Source organism: Ursus americanus, chromosome 1, assembly GCF_024610735.1.
Source record: "Ursus americanus isolate L20-20 chromosome 1, mUrsAme1.1.p, whole genome shotgun sequence".
Taxonomy (NCBI): domain Eukaryota; kingdom Metazoa; phylum Chordata; class Mammalia; order Carnivora; family Ursidae; genus Ursus; species Ursus americanus.
In genome coordinates, this window is record NC_142127.1 from 11,474,215 (window position 1) to 11,496,641 (window position 22,427).

The 22,427-nt window shown below is 41.6% G+C and overlaps 1 long non-coding RNA gene across 1 annotated transcript in view; it reads right to left on the reverse strand.

The window, feature by feature from the left end:
• Window positions 1-5,346: 5,346 nt before the first annotated feature.
• LOC148110713 (uncharacterized) overlaps window positions 5,347-22,427 on the reverse strand; it is a 35,821-nt gene continuing 18,740 nt past the window's right edge. The window contains exon 3 of the long non-coding RNA XR_015725115.1: window positions 5,347-5,441. This is a non-coding gene — a long non-coding RNA (uncharacterized LOC148110713). The remainder of the gene's footprint in view (window positions 5,442-22,427) is intronic.

The window sequence follows — 22,427 nt, forward strand, 5'->3', positions numbered from 1 at the left end:
GGAGAAAGCAGAAGGAGCTTGGGCATGGGTTCCCTCTGGCTGTGCCCTTTCCTTTTATAACATTTGAACAAAGACCTAAATGAAATCAGAGAGGCAGGCTTGCAAAGCCTAGGGGGATAGCTTCCCAGGGTTGGAAAGAGCATGTGCAAAGGTCCTGAAGCAGAAGTCAGTGGCTTGCCCGAGCTGTTAGAGCCTGGTGAGCAAGAGATCAAAAAGGTTGACAGTAGCCGGGTTATGAGAGTCCTATAGGCCATAATGAAGTTTCTGGATACTATTTGGGGTGAGACAGGAAAATGTCAGAGTGTTTTGGCCAGGATATGAACATAGAGGTGGCCACTGAGGGTCAGGGACAGTAAATAACATTGTCAGTAAATTGCAGAATCAGAATTAAATCCCATGTCTGTCTGTCCAAATAGAGTTCAGGGCCAATGCCATCGCCAGGGCTCAATGTGGAAATGTTTCTTTTTCAGAAAGTTCTCTGAGACCTACGAATTCAACAAAACCCTTGGTTTTTCTTTGCACTGGGACCCACCCTCATAAAGCATAGTGCATGGGAACTTCCCAGGCTGAGAAAGGGACATCTAGTACATTCAGCTTTTTGGCCAAGATCAAATACAATGTTTCTTCCTAATCATTAAACATTGGTAGCCCAGGAGCACGTTGCACAGGAAGCCGTTATGACAGCTCATGGGTAAATGCAATTTTTATCAGTTAAATCCCTTGAAAATCGCTGATAGGCTTGCTATTTAAAAGAATCTGAGAGAAAGCCTTAGTTAAGAAAAAGAGACTCATCTTGTAATATAAAATAATGACTTCCTAATTTCTTTCTTCCCCCAGAATTCTAATTTCTGTACATGGAGTTTTCTTAAAGCAGCAGCTGCCTGAATTATGAGTGTCAACATCACTGCACCATGTCACCATTGTTAAGATACGTAACATCAGCTATAGCAGGATAAGGTTTACCTGGGATTGAACTCCCTCTCCTCCTGGTGGAGACGCATCCAAACTAGTAGAACTGACCCATCGAATCTAGCGAATTGACACAACCTCTTTTCATTTCAATCCTCTCCCCAATATCTCACTGAAACAGTCCCCCCGGGACACTGGGACACTGGATTCTTTTCGTCCTACATCTGAATGTTATTTGGCCAAACAGAACCAGCCTTTAATTCACCAGAGGACCCCCACCAGAAGCAAAGGTAGGTGTGTTCTGAGTGTGCTGATGATCAAAGAGGGAAACCAACTTTTGTGCCAGCAACTCTTGATTATTCAGGGGTGGATGATCCAATTTGTGGATTAGCTGGGCCTCTTGGCCTTTCCTGATTTCACTGATCATTAGCCCATGGCCCCCTCAGGCCAGAAAGATAAAAGGAGTGCCAGGCAAAGCAGTCTGGTGGCTTCTTGGCGATCCTGTAAAAGGGGGCAGGGCAGAGAGGCAGTCATATGCAATAGGGAAAATGAGGTTTAGGGATTATCCGGATTTCAATGAGCTGGTTTCTCCATAGCTCCCTGGCCCCCCACCTGAGTCCCTAACGCTGGGTAATGGACAGTTTGCCTTGGATGGAGTGGGGCATAGAAACAGAGCCTTTTGGATTTTGAATGCGATATTTCAAGTGTCTGAGTCAGGCGGGGAGGGGGGCGTGAAGCTGCTCTTTACGGGGTGGGAGACCCCCAGAACATCAGGATTCTCACCATTTCTGTGGTGAGGGTGACAGGGAAGGCATGGTGGGGGCGGTGGGGGCTTTACCCAGAACATCCCTGCACTGGGAATGGCAATGCTTTTAATCCTAGGAAAGGAAGACTCTATTCTCTTATAGAACACTTTCTAAGATTCCAAAAGATTCTAAGGAGGAGGAAGAAGAGTGGAAGAGAGAGAAGGAGGAGGAAGAAAGAAAAGGAGGAGGAGGTGAAGAAGAAAGAAAGAGGGAGGAAGGAAGGAGGGAGGAGAGAGGGAGGGGAAAGGGGGAAAGCGGGGAAGGGAAGGAGCCAGGAGAGGGGTGGGGGAAACTGCAGTCCAGCCCAAGGAGTTTTGATGCCAAAAGCCAGTCCTAGATCCTCCCTTCTCAATGACCAGATCAGACTGACCAGGCATTAGGGGGATCATAAATCTAGCCGCTCAGCAAAGTCAGGCCGTCAGGAAAGAAGGCCAGAGGAGATTTGGCAGAAGCAGGGGCAGGTCTTCCAAAGGGGCAGATCTGCCACTTCACTGCTGTGTCTCAGGGCCAGTTACCCTGGAAGCCTTTATTCCCTCACGGGAACAGTCAGGATGGTAAGAGTACAAAGTTCCTCCCACGGCTGAGAGAAAGAATTGAGATCCCTAAGTACAGGCAGGGGGCACGCAGAAAGCATTGGATGGATGAACAGAGTTCCAGAAGGGGCGGAGGAGCCTCAGCGCCTGCAGAGATGCCCACATCCGCATCACCTGCATTCTGTTCCTGGCACCTGAGTGTCTGGCTAGCTCCACCCCCCCCCCTTGGTGCTTCAGCTGTTCGCCGCCGTCAGGCATCCAGGACACCACTGGGCTCATTTATGGACTCTCCTGGACCCACTCTCTAGTGACAAGAAGTCTGGTCTAGGCATTTTGAGAGCCAAGTCCCTGAAGATGCTGGCTTGTTTTGGGATGTTGGCAAGTCACACACCTTCTCTTAATCTCTGTTGCTGTTCTTTACATGAGAACAAGAGTTCCTCCTCTGCCCGTTGGGAGGTGGACAGCGTGAGTTGCAGAGTAAAAAGTGCCATAAATGAAAGGGTGATGCAAGGGGGTTCATCTAATTTCTTCTTATTTTTAGTTACTCAAAAGGACCTCCTAATTTTCCAAGTGTTTTGGAAATACTGATATTCTGAGGGTCTGTATTGAGGGCTGAGCCAAACAAAGGAAATCCATGGAGCCAGATGCCCAGGGAGAAACCCCAGGACCCCCTCCTTACCCTCAAGGATAAGGAAGGAGAGGCAGGCCCCACTGGATACTCACGAACCCAGCGCCAACAGCCAGCTGAGCAATCGTAGTGTGGAAAAGAGTTTTGACTTCTCAGACCCCTGAAAGTGGTTCCCTGGACCAGTCTGTAAGGACCACTGCTCTGGAGTGGTGCGGCTCATCATTTTCCCCACTCTGAGTCTCCTGGCACTGACCCAGCAGAAGCACATGATCCAGCGCCGGCCAATCAGAGCACAGCCTCCCTCAGGCCATGGTGATTGGTTCAAGAATGGGCACAGGACCCCAGCAGGCCACCGAGGACTCCCCCTGGTCTTCTGCTACTTTTACAGAGACACCTCGTGGGGACACCACCTAGAGAGAGATGCCCAAGGAGCCCCAACTCGTTGAGTCTTCCAGCCCAGGCTTCAGACACAGGAGTGAGGAAGTTTTCTAGATGACCCCGGTCCCAGAACCATCTGACTACAATTGTCTGAGGAACTCCAAGCAGGAACTGCCTAGCTAAGCCCAGTCAACCCTCCTATTCATAAGCAAAATAAATGAGTGTTGCCTTAAGCCACTGATTTGGGTGGGTTATTATGCAGCAATAGATAGCCAGAACTGGGTCTTCTTGGCTTACCTATTAATTCCAGCACTGAAAACACCAGGAAATGAATCAAAACCCAGGACAAGGAAGCCCTTGGCTAAATAACAAATTCCCCAACTGTCTTCGCTTTGAATCAACATGTTATTTGTAGGTTTTGTCAACAGGCTCTCACTGTGGAGCTGCCTCAGGTAACTGTCATTTTCCTGAGCATCTGCCATGGGGCCAGTCATCCTGTCAGACATTCCAAATGCCATGTCGTAAGTCTAAACAGAGACATATCATTACCCTATTCACAGACAAGAAAACTGAGGTGTAGAGAGAGTAACCCCAGCTTGTAAATCATGGAGTCAAGACCTGAACCCAGTCTTCGGACCCAAAGCCCATCTTCCCCAAATCCCAATGCCCATTGACTTCTTCTCTCTCCTGCAGGCCTTCCAAAATTCCCTATGGTATTTCTTTTCTACTGTGATGCAAGACTGTAAAACCATGAGACCCTTTTTCTGTTCAGCATATCACAGGTGGTTTTATCACATCTCGGGACCCTGAACTTTCCTATCTTCTGATGTCTGTATACCCCCCTCGACCTATGCATAATGTGACAAGAATGAGAAACCCTGTGGCAGAGGAAGGAGGAGAGGACTTTACAATCAGAGGCCCTGGATAAAATCCTGACTTTGCCACTTGCTAGCTGTGGGACCTCCAGCAGTGACTGAACCACGTTCTCTGGATCAACACCCCCCCCCAAAAGAGGTGCAAAGAGCGCCACTGCATAGGCTTGTCGTGAGAAGCGCATCTGTCTAGGCCACACTGGGAGCAGAGTGGTTGTTCTATGAAGTTGGGACACTGCCACTATGATACAGCATACCGCCCGTTTACTGACATTTTACCGGCTCTCTTGGTTTCGTCATCTCAGACTGTAAAATCCTATGGAATGAGACATTTCTAGTATTTCTTCAGGGTCCTGAAGCCCGTGGGAGAGTAATGATAAACATTTGTCAACAGCTTGCCTGGTTTAAATCTTAGCCTTTATATTTCACGTGGCAGGGCCATGGAAGGCCACAGTGGCCAACAGTGGCCTTTGAACATGTGGATGTAAATATGGACAAGGAATATTGTGTCTGAGAAGGAGATAGTAGGCAACCTTTGTATAACTTGCCCAGGCCTTAGAAAGCTCGTAGCTAGAGCCGAGAGACCTGGATTCAAATCCTGACTCAGCCATCGATGAGCAGGCAGCATTCAGTGAGTCCCAACTCCCGTTAGCCTTGGCTTTCTGATCTGTGAAGTGGGGATAACAATACCTACCAGGTACTGTGGTGAGGAGATGAGACTTTTAATGGAAGGCATAGGTTGGCACGTGTAGGCACTCCATGAAAGGAAACGATTATCATCAGCTGTATATTTGGGGATAAAATCCCCAGCTTACTCACTTCACATGGCAGTTTTGTGGATCGAGTGAGAATGGATGGCATGCTACTTTCAAAATATTTATAAAGTTCAATGCAAATGAAGTTATTAAAATCCAGAATAAAGTCTAAATCATCTGACATAAATAACCTTTCTGCTTGCACCTGCAAACCAGAATATAAACAATAAGGAAGAAACTGCTGGGAAAAATTCAGAGAAAGAGTAGCTTCAGTGATCCACTGGCCTGGAGCTGGAAAGGACCTTTAAAACCTTCACGATCATTTGACACACCTCATTTTTCTTGGGTGGGGGGGATGGGGATCAGGCCCAGAGAGGACCGCTCTTGTTGAGAGTACAGAGAATACAACAACCTGTTGGCATAACCAGGAAGGGAACTCTGGACCCAGAGGCCCCAGTCCAGTACCTTTTCACTGTTTTCCATCCTTCTGGCCTGTACAGGCTGCATGATGATTCAGGGATCTGCCCTCTGGAAGATTCTCCGGCAAACGTCGGATCTAACTGAAAAATAAGTAAATAAATACCAGACCAGTTTTAACACCTGAACATTTCCTCATGCCTGGGAGTTGCAGAAGAAATGCCTCTGGGATATCTTTCTCTAACTTCCTTTCTCAGTAAAAATTGAAATGAGTGCTAAGGAAGAATAATGTGTCTTGGAGAAAATACGCTTTTTTATAGGCTGCTTCTCAGTCCACCCCCCGTCGGCACTGAGCTCTGAGATGCTGGCTCTGTCTGACTGAGGCTCAGTCATGAGGCCAAGTGTCTGGCTTTGACAAAGAAAGCTCTCCAACGCTGCTAAAAGCTTATCAATGTCAGTATCTGAATTTCTCTGTTTTCCTGAAGCTCTCGATGTTCTAAACACTCTGCATGTAATGCTGGTTTAAATGTTATTTTAATTCTTTGCACATAACGAGGCTGCCTTTTTTCCCTGGTCACCCAGGCTTGAAGGCTCAGTCACCTCTGACCTGCCTCTGTGCTCTGAGCCCTGTGTCCGTCTAATTCTTGCACGATCATTTTTTCTCTCCATCCCCAAGCCACTGTCCTGCAGCAGCCCTCCCACCTCAGGCCTACCACAGCCTCTCCAACCCCAAACCCTGCCTGGCCATCGCCCCTGGATTCAGCCTCCACAAAAGCCCCCCTAACTCCGTCACTTCAGGGCTCCCTGGTCCACAGGCTAAAGTCCAAAAGTCTCAGTCCGGCAGTAGCTCTGTCCTCTCGTTCCTGCCTTACCTCCCCCACCCCCTAAATGACTAATGTGCTTGTTCCCTGTTCCTGTGAATGCATGCTGTTCTCTGTATCTTCAATGTCCCCTCCTACCTCTACCTATCAGAACCTCAGCCTGCCCTCATTTCCTGAAAACTCCAAAGCCACTTCTTCCAGTTGAAGTTTCTGCTGGTTACCCCAGCCAGACATTCCAGATTCCCTTGTCAGACCTCCCTCCCGTAACCTCAGACCAAGCCACCACCACATCCCGGTATCCATGCCCTTGGTTGTCACAGTGCCCCTCTCAGAAGACATGTTCTCTTAGGGAAGGGATTTCATTCTTCACCCCTCCATAACAAAGCTTTTTGTCTTCAACATTCTAGATGCTCAATAATTATCTTCCGGTCAAATGAAAGGGAAAACAAGCAATGAAAACGCTTACCTCTCTCTCTCTCTCTCTTTTTTAACCCAGTGCCTTCCAAGACACCCAGCAGACCCCAGTAGGCTGGGGACTGAACTCATCAATGCTGATTACTCTCCGGATACGAATTGGAAAGTTCACTGGCTGCCCCTGTGCCTCAGTTTCCCTACCTACAACAACATAACAAATAACAACATAAAAAAAACGCTTCTAAACTTACTTCACCAACCTCCCTACTTTCACCTAAAAGGTGGCGATGTCGTGCTTGTTTCGTTTTGCTTTGTGTTTTATCTCTAAGAGGCTAAGAGCACAGAAACCTGCAGGATTCTGTTTGGAAGCAAAAGACCCTGGGCCCGTCGCTTGCCGTTCACTGCCAGCCCAGGGGAGAGAGACAGGTTCTCTCACCAACCAGAAAGGAAACAGCTGTGGTGACAGATGTTGGTGGTGCTGATTATTCTAGGGCTGTTTGCATTCAGATTTCCCAGGCAGTCTTGGTTTTTTTGAAGTCAGTCTCATTTGACGGGTTTCCCCAGGTCTTGGGGGTGAAAACTAACCGCCCCCTTATCCCACACATTTCATTGTTTCCTCTCTACTCCACAAGCACACAGAGGACACCCACTCACCACACACACTACCCACGTCCACGTGTTGCATTTTGAACACAAATGGCCTGGGGGAGAGAAATCTTTTCATTACTCCTTAGGTTGCTTTGTGTTTTTTGTAGGTGTGTGTGTTGGAGGGTTACCGGGTGGGGGTGTCTGGCCAAGCCACATCCAAGGCCAATTTCTCCAAAAGATGTGCAAACTTCTGATCCCACCAGGGACTTCAACTGAATACCAAAAAGGGGTGTCTTTGTTCCCTCTAAACGGAGTATTTACTTTGAGCTGGTAAAATGAATTAATGAAAGGAAGTGGCACCTTCAGCTTCTGGGGGAGGGGTGGTAAGTGAAATCAGGAGGGGGGGATTTCCCTCCGGCCCCTCAAATACAGAGAAGCCCGGGCAGATAAGGATGGAGGGTGGTGAGGGAGGGTGGATCCCATAGGGTTTTCTAAAATAGACTCTGCTAGAAAACAGGCTACTCTTTGCTGGGATTAAAAATTGCCTCATAATACTGTAAGGCCCATGTATATGCAAGCAGTTGGGAGTTATTACGGGCCTAAAATAGGAAACCATTCGCTTGATCTTTTGCTTCAATCCTATTAGGGGCCCCCTGGAGCTCGAGAGAGATACCAGCCTGTCATGTCCCTGTTGCTGTGACGACCCTGTCTTTATAGAACAAGAAAGAGAAATGGTAGTGATTGGCAGACCTTGCTTGCCCCCGTATGTAACACAAAGGGCTACAAAACGAAGAGGAAGTGAGGCCCTTCTCCGAGGTCTGACGCTTCTTAACCCTACACCACCTTCCACCTGGCCCAGGGAGCCCCCACCGCGGCCTCCTCCAAAGGGAAGGGAGGATGCCACTAGCCCTCGTTAAGTGCTGATGCCCAAGGACCGCTAATTACTTTTTGGTTTAATTATGACTAATACCATTTCAAAAAAAAAGAGCTATGAGCAAGTGTAATATCAGCTTCTGGAGAAAAAAAAAATGTGCGGGGGGGGCTGAAGGCTAGGAAAGGAGCCCTTGAGGCGTTCCCAGCCCATGAGCTGGGCCGGCGACATTGTCAGCCGGGCACTGTTTGCCCGACGTTGGGGGGCCGGGGGGCTGGGGGCGGCCCGGGCCTGATAAATCCCACCATATGGTGCCAGACTCCAACTCGCCGGCCATAAATAACGGCTTCTCCTTTCGGGTTTTCTCGCTGGGCTCCTCGGATTCCCGCTCAAGTGGCGCAAAAGTGCAAAATGCAGTTTGCGCGCATTTTCTCGGCCGTCTGCGCGGGAACCGGGAGAGGCGGCCGGGAAGGGCGGGGGCGGCCGCCGGGCCGGGTGGCCCCAGACCCGTGCCGACAAAGGCCGCGCCCCGCGCCGCGCTCTCGCGGGCCCGGGCCGCCGGGGGCCGGGGCCGCAGAAGGAAAAGCAAGTGATCCCAGAAGCGGAGGCATCTCGTCTCCGCCCTGCCCCTTTCTAGAGGCCATGACCCGGCGGCCCGACGCGGCCACGAGCGCGGGTTCTGGGGAGAGCTCGCGCCCCGCCGAGGGCCGCCCGAGGGTGTGCAGCACGGCCCGCGTCCACGCTCACGCTCAGGCCCGCCCGAGCCCGTCTGCAAGCCTCTCGGAAGAAAGCGAAAGCCCGCGCGGCCGCCGAGGCCCGGGTCGCCCAGATATGGACACGTTGCCCAGATATTTACACCCATCAGGAGTTCGCCGTGATTTCCGGGGTTACGGGGACCAGCTTTGTGCCGAGGACTTTTCTCCCTGACTCTCTGGGCATGGGACCGGGGTTGGGGGGGAGAAAAAGAAGAAAAAAAGAAAAGAAAAGTTTCTTTCGGGGGAAGCAGTGAAATAGGAAGTGAAGATCCGCTCTGTAGTTTAGCTGAAAGGAAACGCTGTCTAATCCTGACATGTATCGCATTTAAAATAAAACTCTTTTATCTCCCTGCGTGCCGAGCCCCCCAAACATTGTTCGGACTCCTACAGGGGGAAAGACGTCATAAAATGAGAATTTGTTTCATTGTAGGTCTCTCTGCCAACACGAGGCTTTGCAGGGAACGCTAAACAAAGCGGGTGCGAGGAGGGGGACTTTCCAGGTGAGCCCGGGAAGGGATAGCAACTCCCCTCCTGTCCTTGCAAACGCCCGAAAATAAGTTGTTCAAGGAAACCCACCCGGCCTCCTGAAAACCCCCGCTTTCCCTTCCAAGACCCCGTCTCTCTCCCAAATAAATCACAAGTAACTCTTCCTACGCCAAGCGCCCTTGGCTTCACATTAAGTCCCGAAAATTTTAAGAAAAGATGTTGAGGTTTGGGGACGTGTGACTCGCCGGTCGCCCAGGGTTCAATGTTGTTGGTTCTTCTCCCGCCAGTCGTGATAAAGGAAAATATTTTAACTGTAACCTACATGCTTGCTTTTTATTCCTTTTTTTTTCTTCCTACTTTTTTTTTTTCCTTTTTCCAAGAAACAGATCAAGAAAAACTAATTACAAGGCACGGCACCGAAGTTAAATGAAAATGTAATCCGGCAATGCGGAGAGCAAATTAATTTTTTAAAAGATAGATTTTAGTTAGAAAAAAAATACATTGTTCTCTCTGGTAACATTTGTTAAAACTATGCTCGATTTCGGGCTGAAAAATCAGTACTAACCCAGAACTCTGAGGTCACTCTCTGGCTGCGTTGTCTTTAGAAATTCTAATTTGAAAATGTTCAAGCCTTCTTTTGGGTCTTTGTTTTGATTTCTAAATAGAAAGGTTTGGGGGTTTTTGGTTTGTTTGTTTTGTTTTGTTTTTATTAAAAAATACTCCCTCTCTGTTTAGACCGGAGTGATCTTGGAAACTGGGAGGATTTAGAAAAGGATTTTTGGAAAGTGCCTCAATTGATATGTTATTGTAATAATAAATAATTTTTTGAAAAAACTTTCTCCCTTTCAGGTGCATGTCAAATCTCTAAAAATGCTCTTGACTAATGGAAAAGCGGGCACAAGCGCATACATCTGATAAGTTGCTCTAAGCTAGGGCTTGCTTCCAGCGCTAGCCTCACACCAAATAAAGAAGGTTTTGTTATTTTGGCTGTTAATGGTGGGGTTTTGTTTTCTTTTTTTTTTGTTTTTGTTTGTTTTTTAAACACTCTTGTTGGGTCTTCTGCATCCTATATTATCTTCGGAAAGTTTGTCGTTTCAAAAATGCACAAGCTGCCACACCAAAGGAAAATCACAGTGCTTCATCCTAAAGATATTTTTAAATTTCCAAACATTAAAATACAATAATAAATTTTTTTAAATGGAATGAAATGTGTGTCTGATGAACTGCTTCTTTGCTGTTTGTTAGACTCTCCAACAAGGCCATTTCCTTAGTCTGACACCATTACAAACCCCACCTAGCTAATTTTCTTACATTGAGATATTAAAAATTATCTTCCTCAAATCTTCATCCTATCCGTTTTGTTCGTTAGCTTGACCTACAACAACTGAGTCCAGCAGGAAATAAGTTGACAGATGTTACATGACATGAAGGGGAGTTATTATTTGTATTTTTTTCAAGATGAAAGCTTCAGTCTGTTTAATTTATTTTTAAAAATGGGAGGGTTTTTATTTGTTTGGCTTGTTTTTGGGGTTTTTTTTTTTCTTTCTTTTACTGTACTTGCTCAAAACAGGGCTCAAGAAAAAGAAAGCCACGTCCTCTTTCACTGTATTGGCAGTGAATTTGCACCACCTTCTGGTAGGTTCGAGAATGACAAAAATACCGATGTTTACATAAAAGAATTCTATTTTTTTTTTTGCACTGCTTCTATGAACATTGTCCTATTTGTATCTAAACCCAGAGCACCAGTGAGCTTCTCTGAGAACTCACAGAAGATTTTCTCCAGCCTGATTTTATGAAAATTCTTTGAACCAGGAAACCTTTTTTTTAAAATCACATCCCTGAAACAGCTTAGAAAGTCCCTAACTGGTTCTTGTGTGTTAATTTACTGAAATGCCTGGCAAGAAAGTAAGGCATGGCTATAGAATAGTCCTGTTCTATTTTGGCTTCCCTCTGTAGAGTGCTTGAAAACAAATCCGAGGCTCTAACTGTAGCAGCAGAGAAACAAACGCTTCTCTTTCTTGGGTTCATAAGACCCTCATTACCCACAATTAATCATAATGACATGCTGTATTCAGGCTTCTTGCTGGGGTCTGGCGAGGAGCACACAGATGTGGCTTTCTGTAGATTTCAATCCCTTCTGCAATATGGATTTCAGGATACAGAGCTCATTAGTACACATTACCAGCTCCCTGGGTCTGCTGTTTCTCTCAAAAGTGCTGGTCAGCACTAGGGTGCCAAGGGCTTTCATGGCCTTCAAATATAGAACATTTTTCATGGCCTTCCTGCCTGGTGATAGAGACCATAGGGTCCAAAGGTTGATCTTTTCCCTTAAAGCCAAGCTAGATTTTTACAAATAGAACATCCAATACTAGCCATATGCGTACCTGTGTGGGTTATAATATCCTCTTCGATGAAGGTCCTCTTATTCAAGGAGAAAATTAACCTGATGAGGTACTTTCAAGACTGTGTAGAAAATTAAGACCGTGTTCCAGTAAAGAAGGGCCCAAATGTTTTGCCTGCACGACCAAGCTTATAGAGAGAAAGATGTGCAATTGGGTGAAATTAGTGGAATCATTTGTTGAATAATTCATCTTATGTTAACTGACAAGCATTTGCCGAGCCCCTGATGTGAGCCAGGTCTGTGAAGCTGAAACCGACAGGCTGGCTGGCATGGGCTAGTTGTGGAGCAGGTAAAATTGTCTTCACCTGAGTTAGCAGGGGCTCCCCAGCAGAACTGTGTTCAGGGCATCTACCCAGGCAAGGCTGCTTTAGGGTAATGTGTATAATGTTAAGACAACCCCATCAAGGAAAACCAACAAAATTATTTTCTCATCGGCATAACCTAAGCTCTTTATTACAAACATAAGATTGTGAGGAAAGTACATGGATAAAACTATAAACTGTCTTGAGGGATATTCCAAAATAAGATCGTTGCTGGGAAAACATACTAGCCATTTGTCAAAAAGGTAAGTCAACCCACACCTTAACTGAAAATAAGTTGGATGTTGCCAAAGATTTACATGCAAGGATTAAAATTGGGAAAAGAAAATGAGCAAAAGACAAATAGGCATCTTAGCAGAGAAAACACATAAGCTCATAAATATAAGAACAAACCAGGGACATGCAAGGCCAAGACATAATAAGATACCATTGTATGTCTAATACCCATACTGATCGTATTTTACAGATACCAGAATACTAGTCAATTGGGAGAAAAAAGTCTAGCAATACCAAGTGTTGGAGAGGATGCAGTCCCACAAGATCTCTTAAACAATGCTTCTGGAAGGAAAGATATATAACCACCTCGGAAAACAGCTTGGCACATATTATATATAACTCAGCAATTCTACTCCCAGGTACATAGCCAACAGAAACCTTTTCACCTGTACACCAGAAAAAAAATATGTGTAAGTGTGTTCGGGACCGTTCTAGGGATAACAGTGACCTAAATATTCATAAATGGGGGAGTGTATGAAAAACACAGTAGTATATGGACACAACGGAATATATACATCAAAGTAAAATGAGACATAGGTATATTGACTAATCCGAACAACAAAAGGAAAGGATAAACACAGACATCTGAACGGTTTCTCAAGTAGGAAGAGGAAGGATAGGGTGGAGGCAGAACACATAGAAAAATGAAAATTACTTCAAGATCTTAGTTATTGGGCGGTGGATTCATGGGTGCTTATCACATTCTTAAAATCAAAGGAATAAATGCATGCAAGAGGACCATGTGTGCACCAGTGATGACAACGTGTCATGGACCAGCAATTCTTTGCACCTAAGATTCAACAAAAATTAAGTGAAACATAAAAAAATTAAGGTGTTTGCACAATTTTCTTATGATGAAGGTACAGACATATATCATCAATAGGAAAAACCATAAAGAAATTATTGGTAAATATGACTACTTAAAACTTTTCAAACTTTTTGTATCAAGATACATAGCTAAAAGAATTAAAAGCCAAACAAGTTAATAAAAACATTTTCACCACATATGAGTTAATAACCATACTACATAAAAATTCCTTCAAAGCAACAGAGACATCCTAAGGATGGGAGGCAATGGGCTTCCTGCTACTGGCGGGTATGAACCCCAGCATCACTTCTAAATTCCAATCATAGCATAATCTGAATGGCAGCTAAAACTTATTGAGCTTTATTATGTGTCAAGCACTATTCCAAGGGCTTTCCATGCGTTTAATTGCCACAACAACCCCAGAAGGTAGAGACCATTATTATCCACATTTTTCAAATGAAAAGCTTTTGAAATGTGTATCAAAATATGATTATGCCCCACTGGCAATTTCCCATGTCTAAACTACTCGAGATAAGTACACAGGTGGCTGGCATCTTTTAAAATGTTTCTTTCTGTTCACATCTTGAAAGCTCACATAACTTCAGTGCTTCCAAATACTGAATCTTTCTATACTTTGAATGCAAAGAGGTCCAGAAAGGGTGAAAAAATACATAGCCCTTGACCAGCAATTCCATTTCCAGGGCTATATTGTAAGAAAATGAGTAAGGATATGTGCCAAATTTTCGCTGCAAGGGCATTCATACCAGTGCTTTCTGAAATGAGAAAATTATAATAACCTCCATGTAAGACACTAAGAAATTGGCTGAATAAATTGCAATACATTCACAGGATGCCATCGTCTGCGGTCCTTTTTTTTTTTTTTTTTAGCTTATCAAATTGTGTTTTTAATTAAACTTTTTATTTTGAGAGAATGTGGATTCACAAGCAGTTGTAAGAAATAATACAGAGAGAGCTCCTATACCCTTTACCCAGTTTCCCTCAATGGTAACATCTTGCAAAACTAGAGAACAATATGGCAAGATGCAGAACAAACATTTCATGTTGCCTTTTAAAGCCACACCTACTGCCCTCCCACTGCCTTCCCCTCCTTAAATCTTTGGCACCCTCTGGTCTCTTTCTACATTTCTACAGTTTTGTCATTTCAAGAATGTTAATGAATGTGATTCTACAGTATACAATCTTTTGGGACTGGCTTTTTTCACCCAGCTTAACTCTCCGGAGACTCATCCAGATTGTTGCATGAATCAATCGTTTGTTCCTTTTTTTTTTTTTTTTAAGATTTTATTAATTTTTTAGAGAGAAAGAGAGTGAGCAAAGCAGGGGGAGTGGCAGGCAGGGGGAGAGGGAGAAGGAGGCACCCCACTGAGCAGGGAGCCCGACACGGACTCAATCCCAGGACCCTGGGATCATAACCTGAGCCGAAGGCAAACGCTTAACCAACTGAGCCACCCAGATGCCCAATATAGTTTGTTCCTTTTGATTGCTGACTAATATTTCATGGTGCAGGCGTATCAAAGTTTGTTTAATCATTCACCCACTGAAGAACAGCTGGGTTGTAGCCAGTTTGGGGTGATTACACTGGGGTGATTAAGCTGTTATAATCATTCCTCTACCGGATTTTGTGTGAGCATGTAAGTCTTCATTTCTCTGGGATAAAGGCCCAGGAATGAATTATTCGGTTGTATGGTAGTTGCGTGTTTAGTTTTTTAAGAACTGTTGAACTGTTTTCCAGAGTGGCTGCACCATTTTACATTCTCACCAGCAAATATATGAAAGATCCATTTTTCTCTGCATCATTGCCAGAGCTTGATGTTGTCATTAATTTTTATTTTAGCCATTCCGTTAGAAGTGTAGTGATATGTCATTGTAGTTTCAATTGATATTCCCTAATGGCTAATTTAGATGTTGAATATATATGTTGGAAAACTGAAAAGAAATTACAGAGAGTTCCCATATATCCCCTACCTCCATATATATATATAGCCTCCCTATCACTATCCACTATCCACATCCCACACCAGAGTGATCCATTTGTTACAATCTATGAACCTACATTAACACGTCATCACCCAAAGCCCATAGTTCAAATTACATAGTTTACATCGAAGTCCATAGTTCACTCTCTGTCTTGCACATTCTATGGGTTTTGGAAAAAAATAAATAATGACACATATTCACCATTATATTATCATACAGAATAGTTTTGGTGTCCTAAAAATTCTCTTTGCTCTGACGGTTTCTGTACCTCTCCCCACTAAGCCCTGGATAACACTCATTTTTTTACTGTCCCCAGAGGTTTGCCCTTTACAGAAAGTCAAACAGTCGGAATTAGAAAGTGTACAGCCTTTCCAGATTGGCTTCATTCACTTAGCAACATGCATTTAAGTTTCTTTCATGTCTTTTCATGAGTTACTAGCTCTTTATTTTTTAAGTGCTGAATAATATTCTATAGTCTAGATACATGCAGTTTATTTATTCATTCGCCTACAGAAGATATCCTGGGGGCACCTGGATGGCTCAGTTGGTTAAGCATCTGCCTTCAGTTCAGGTCATGGTCCCAGGGTCCTGAGATTGAGCCCCGCATCGGGCTCCTTGCTCAGTGGGGAGTCCCCTCTGCCTGCTCTACGCACTCTGTCTGCTTCTCCCACTGCTTGTGCTCTCTTTCTCTCTGTCTGATAAATTAAAAAAATCTTTAACAAAAATAGAGGGATATCCTGTTTGCTTCCAAATTTTGGCAATTATAAATAAATCTGTTATACACATGTGTGCAGGGTTTTTTGGGCAATAAGTTTTCAGCTCTTTGGGGTAAATCCCAATGAACTTGATTGCTGGGTCGTATGGTAAGAGTTATGTTTAGTCTTGTAAGAAACTGCCAAACTGTCTTCCAACGTGGCTGTACTATTTTGCATTCCTACATAAAATGAATGAGATTTCCTGTTGCTCCATATCTTCACTAGCATTTGGTGTTGTGAATGTTCTGGATTTGGGTCATTCTAATAGGTGTGTGGAGGTATCTCATTGTTGTTTTAATTTGCATTTCTTTAATGATAGAGGATGTTGAACATCTTTTCCTATGCTTCTATGCCATTTATATATTTTCTTTGCTGAGGTATATATGTTCAGGTCTTTTGTCCTGTTTCTAACTGGATTGTTTGGTGGCTTTTTTACTGTTGAGTTTTAGGAGTCATTTATATCTTCTACACACTAGCCCTTTGTTGGATACATGATTTGCATATATTTTCCCTCACTCTATAGCTTGTCTTTTCATTCTCTTAATAGGGTATTTCACAGAAGTTTTTAATTTTGATGAAGTACAATTTATTTATTTTCTTCTCTTACGTATCATGTTTTTGGAGTCAAGTTTAAGAAATCTTTACCTAGTCCTAGATCCAGAAATTCTACTGTGCTTTTTAAAATAAAAGTATTATAGTTTTATGTTTTACATTTAAGTCCATAATCAGTTAATTTTTGTATGAGGTGTGAGACTTAACGATTGATTTTGTGCCAAGTATCCCACCACTATTTGTTGAAATAGCTACTCATCTTCCATTGAATTGCTTTTGTACCTTTCCTAAGTATCAATTCAGTATATTTGTCCAGGTCTATTTCTGAGTTCTTTATTCTGTTCTATTGATCTGTGTCTACTCCTCTACCAATAGTGCAGTCCTGATTTCTGTAGCTCTATAATAAGTCTTGAAATTAGGTAGATTCATTTCTCCCAACTTCTTTTTCTTTTTAATTGTCTTAGCTATTCTAGTTCTTATGCCTTGCCACATAAATTTTAGAATAATCTTCACAATATCTACAAAAATATTTGCTAAGATTTTATAGGAATTACATCAAACCTATATATCAATTTGGGGAGAATTAGCATCTTTACTATGTTGACTCTTCCAATCCATGAACATAGTATGTCTCTCCATTTATTCAGATTTTCTTTAATTTCTTTCATTATTATTGTGTAGTTTTCAGTATATAAGTCATGTACATGTTTTGTTAGAGTCACACCTATTTTTTGAGTGATTGTAAATGGTATTATATTTTTAATTTCAGCTTCCATGTGTTTATTGTTCATATAGAGAAGTGTAATTGATTTTCGTATGTTGATTTTGTGTCTTGTGGCCTTGATGAACTTCCTTATTAATTCTAGGAGTATTTGGGATTCTGTTTTATATTCCTTGAGATTTCCTGTATAAACAATCATGTCATCTGCAAATAGGGACAGTTTTATTTCTTCCTTTCTAATCTGTATGCCTTTATTTCCTTTCCTTGCTTCATTGCCCTGGCTAGAACTTCCAGCACTATCTTGAATAAGAGTGGTAAGAGTTGATGTTCTTACCTTATTCACTATATTAGGGGGCAAGTAATAAGTCCTTCATGATTAACAATGATGTTGGCTATAGGGTTTTTTTTTTAATGAATATTCTTAATCAAGTTGAGGAACTTTCCTCCATTTTTACTTTTCTAAGAGTTTTGTCATAAATTGGTTAAATTTTATCAAATGCTTTTCTGCACTAATTGATATGATCATGTGATTTTCTTCTTTAGCCTACTAATTGGGTGGATTACATTGACTGAATTTGAATGTTGAATCTTCCATCCCTCAAAGACAATTTGGCCATGGTGTATAATTTTTAAAAATGTATTGCTGAATTCTATTTGCCAATATTTTGTCAAGGATTTTGCACCTATATTCATGAGAGGTACTGGTCTGTAGTTTTATTTTTTTACTGTGTTGTCTGGTTTGGATATTAAGATAATATTAACTTCATAAAATAAATTTGAAGTGTTTCCTCTTTTATTTTCTGGAAAAGAATATGCAAAAATTGGTAGTAACTATTCTTTAAACATTTTGTAAAATTCTCCAGTGAAACAATATGAACCTGGAGATTTCTTTTATAAGGTTTTAAAATTATGAATTCAAATTCCAAAATAGTTACAGGGCTATTCAAATTATCTATTTCATATTGGATACACTGTGATAGTTTGTATTTTTTGAGAAAGTGATCCATTTAACATAAGTTGTCAAATTTATGTATGTAGAGTTGTTCATGGTATTCTCTTATTTTCCTTTGGCTGTCTGCAGGATCTGTTGTGATATCTCCTGTTTCATTCTTGGTATTGATAATTTGTGCCCTCTCTTTTTATCTTGCTACAGGTTTGTCTATTGATCTTTTCAGAGATCAACTCTTTGTTTCATTTTCTCTACTTTTCTGTTTTCTATTTCATTGATTTCTGTTATTATTATTGCCTTCCTTTTGTTTGATTTGGATTTAGTTTTGTTTTTTGTTTTTTTTTTTTCAGTTTTGCTCTTCTTTACTTGGTTCTTGAAGTGAGAGCTTATATATTGATTGGACACTTTTCCTCTTCTCTAATGAATTCACTTAGTGGTATAAATTTACCTCTCAACACTGATTTACCTCCATTGTACAAATTTTGGTATGTTATATTTTCATTTTAATTCTATTATTTGTGTTTTCCATCACTTTTGAGACTTCTTCCTTGATTTATGGATTGTTTGAAATTGTGTTGTTTAATTTCCAAGTGCCTGGATAGTTTCCTGCTATTTTTATGTTTTTGATGTCTACTTTAATTCCATTGTGATCAAAGAATACACTTTGTAAGATTTCAACTGTTTTAAGTTTGTGAAGGTGCTTTATGACCCAAAGTCTGATCTATTTTGGCATATGTTCCATGGGCAGTTGAAAGAATGTATATTCTACTATTGTTGAACGGAGTATTTTATAATGTTGATGTGATCCTGTTGGTTGATGGTGTTGTTGAGTCTTCTATATCCTTGCCAATTCTGTGTCTAGTTTTCAAACAATTCTTGAGATAACAGTGTTGAAGTCTCCACATAGAACTGTGGATTTGTCTATTTCTCCTTTTATTCCCATCAGTTTTGGCTTCACATATTTTTCAGCTCTGTTGTTTTTTGTATCCACATTTAGAATCCTTATGTCTTCTTGTTAAATTCACCTTTTCATCATTATCTAATGTCTTTCTCTGTCTGGCAATTTTCTTCATTCTGAAGTCTATTTTATCTACTTTGTCTAACATTTATACAGCCACTTTTGCTTTCCTTTGATTAATGTTTGTATTATATATCTTTTTCAATTTTTTTACTTTCAACCTGCCTACATCATTATATTTGAAATGGGGTCTGTTTAGGGATTTTTTAGACAGCAGATAGGTGGGCCATACTTTTCAATCTATTGTCAATTGTTGCCTTTTAACTGGTGTTTTCAGACTATTTACATTAAATTTATATATTGATATGTTAGTGCTTAAATTTACCATTTTAATTTTTTGTTTTCTGCTTGTTCTGTTTTTCATTTCTCTGCTTCTTTTTTTCTGCTCTTTTGTGGTTTACATGACCATTTTCTAGAATTCCATTTTGATTTACCTGTAGGTTTTTAAATGTACTCTTTGTACAGGTTTTGTCTGGTTGCTCTAGATGTCACATCATATATATAACTTATCACAGTCTACTGGTGATGACATTTTACCAGTTTAAGTGAAATATAGAAATCTCATGTCCATTTAATTTCTTCACCCTCTCCCATTTATAATATAATTGTCCTAAATATTTCTTCTACACATATTTAGAACCACATCAGACAGTGTTACAATTTTTGTTTCAACCACCAAACATAATTTAGAAAACTCGAGAGAAGAAAAGTCTATGGAATTTACCCGTATTTTTGCTTACCATATCCTTTCCTCCTTACTGACACTCCAATATTCCCTCTTTTATCTTTCCCTCTCTCTGTAGAGCACTTCCTTTAGCCATTCCTTTAGAGTAGGTCGGCTGGCAACAAGTTCACTTAGCCTTTCTTCATCTCTCAATGTCTTGATTTTCCCTTCATTCTTGAAAGATATTTTCACTGGGTTCACAGTTCTTTTCCTTTGCATCCGAAAAATATTGTGCCACTTCTTTCTGACCTGTATGGTTTCTGATGAGAAATCAGCTGCCACTGTCTTTATTTTCCCCTTATAGGCAAGGTGTCATTTTTTCCTGGGTGCTTTCAATGCTTTCTCTTTGTTTTTAGTTTTTAGAAGTTTAATTATAATTTGTCTTGCCATAGATTTCTTGGATTTATTCTGTTTGGGATTCACTCAGCTTCTTGAGTCTGTTGGTTTGGGTTTCCTGCCAAATTTGGAGAGTTTCAGCCATTGTTTCTTCAAGTACTTTTTCAGGCCCATCCTTGTCCTCCTCTCCTTCCAGGATTTCAGTGATATAAATGTTAGATCTTCTGTTATAGTCTTGGGGTCTCTGAGACAATTTTTTAAAGTCTATTTTCTTTCTACTGTTCAGATTTGGTAATCTCTATTCTTTCTTTTATCTTACTGATTCATTCTTCTGTCCTCTCCATTCTGCTGTTGAACCCACCCACTGAGCTTCCTATTTTGGTTATTGTATTTTTTAGTTCTAAAATGTTCTTTTGGTTTTTATTCATATCTTCTATTTATTTGTTGACACTTCCCATTTCTTTTCTGAGGTTTCCTATTTTTTCATTTGTTTCCAGCATGTTCAGAATTGCTTGTTGAGGCATTTTTATCATGATGACTTTGAAATCTTTGTCAGATAGTTCTAATATCTCTGCCATTTTGGTGTTTGTATCTATTGATGTTATTTTCATTCATTTTGAGATCTTCCTTGTTCTTAGTATGACAAGTGACTTTCTGTTGAAAACTGGACATCTTTGTATTATTCCATAAATCTCTAGATCTTATATGATCTTCTATTTATTGAGCTTTCTCTGACACTACTCCAAGAGGAAAAGGAGGGACACTGCCTCATTATTCCCAGTGATGGTAGAAGTTCAGATTCTCCACCAGGCCTCTGCTTAATACCAATAGGGAGAGAGTACTCTTCCTTACTGCTGGGCAGGGTGAGAGTTTTGGCTCCCCACACGGTCTCCACTAACATTGTGGGGGAAGCCTCATTACTGCTGGGTAATGGAAGAAGTTCTGATTTTCTTTCTTTTTTTTTTTTTTTTTAAAGATTTTATTTATTTATTTGACAGAGATAGAGACAGCCAGCGAGAGAGGGAACACAAGCAGGGGGAGTGGGAGAGGAAGAAGCAGGCTCATAGTGGAGGAGCCTGATGTGGGGCTCAATCCCATAATGCTGGGATCACGCCCTGAGCCAAAGGCAGACGCTTAACGACTGCGCTACCCAGGCGCCTCCAGAAGTTCTGATTTTCTAAGCCTCCTCTGCTATCATACCGGCGGCTGGGGGTGGGGGGGGAAGTGTCTCATTACTGTCAAGCGATCGTGGAAGTCCAGGCTTCCCATGTGGTCTCCACCAACACTATGGTGTTGGGGTTGGGAAGAACTTGTTACCAGCTGGTAGAGATGAAAGTCCTGGCTTCTTGCTTGACCTTCTCTGACAACACTCCAGTGTGTCTGTGTGTTAGGGCGCCTCATTTTGGTCTTGTGAAGGTGTAAATCTAGGCTCCCCACTTGGTCTTTCCAGACATGAGTGGGGGTAGGAGCATAATTTTTTTCTTTAGCGTTTGGCTGGAATAAAATGTTTACTGTCTGAAAGTTTTCTATCTTCCTAGGCTGCCCCTTTCCTAGTCCTTGGCTAGAGAGAGTAGTCTTTGATTTTTTTTTTTTTTTTTTTTTATCTGTCCCCATTGGTGTTTTCAAGTTGCTAGATTTTCCAGTTCCAATTCTGGGATATATGAGGCAAAACAAAAACTCAGGAAGCTCATCAATGAGTTGTTCTTTGGGTCCTGAAGTTCTTTATCTGATTTGTCTTTTTCTTTCCACCTTTCAGAGACTTCTTATATATGTTTTATACGTAATGTTCAGGGTTTTTAGTTGTACTTAGGGATGGAACAGGGAAGAGTTCATCTACTCCATCTTCCCAGAAGTAGAAGTACTCTGCAGTCCTCTTAAATGATGTAAAAATATAATTAATGATGGCAATTTCCTTGTAACACGTTTTTGAGTCAATTTAAAAGTTGCAAAACACTATAATTATATTTTTACAAGAAGAATATTTATACAAAAGTCTAGAAGAGTTTCTAGGGGTGATATCAGTGATTAACCTCCAGATGTAGAAATCATCACTGATTTTTTTTATTTATCAGTATTCTCTGATTTTTGACATAAAAATACTTAAATAAATTTGTAAAACATTTCAAAGTATAAGTAAGAATTTTAAGGGATTTGAATATATTAGGAATAATATTACTATAATTAATATAAATATATAAAATAATAATTATATTAGTCCTAATATATTTGAATCCCTTAATAATTATATTAGCTACTATTAATTGTGCAGCAACTATTTTGTGTCAGACAAAACACTGGGTGCTTTACAGGTACTAATCTGACTTCTATGAGATAGG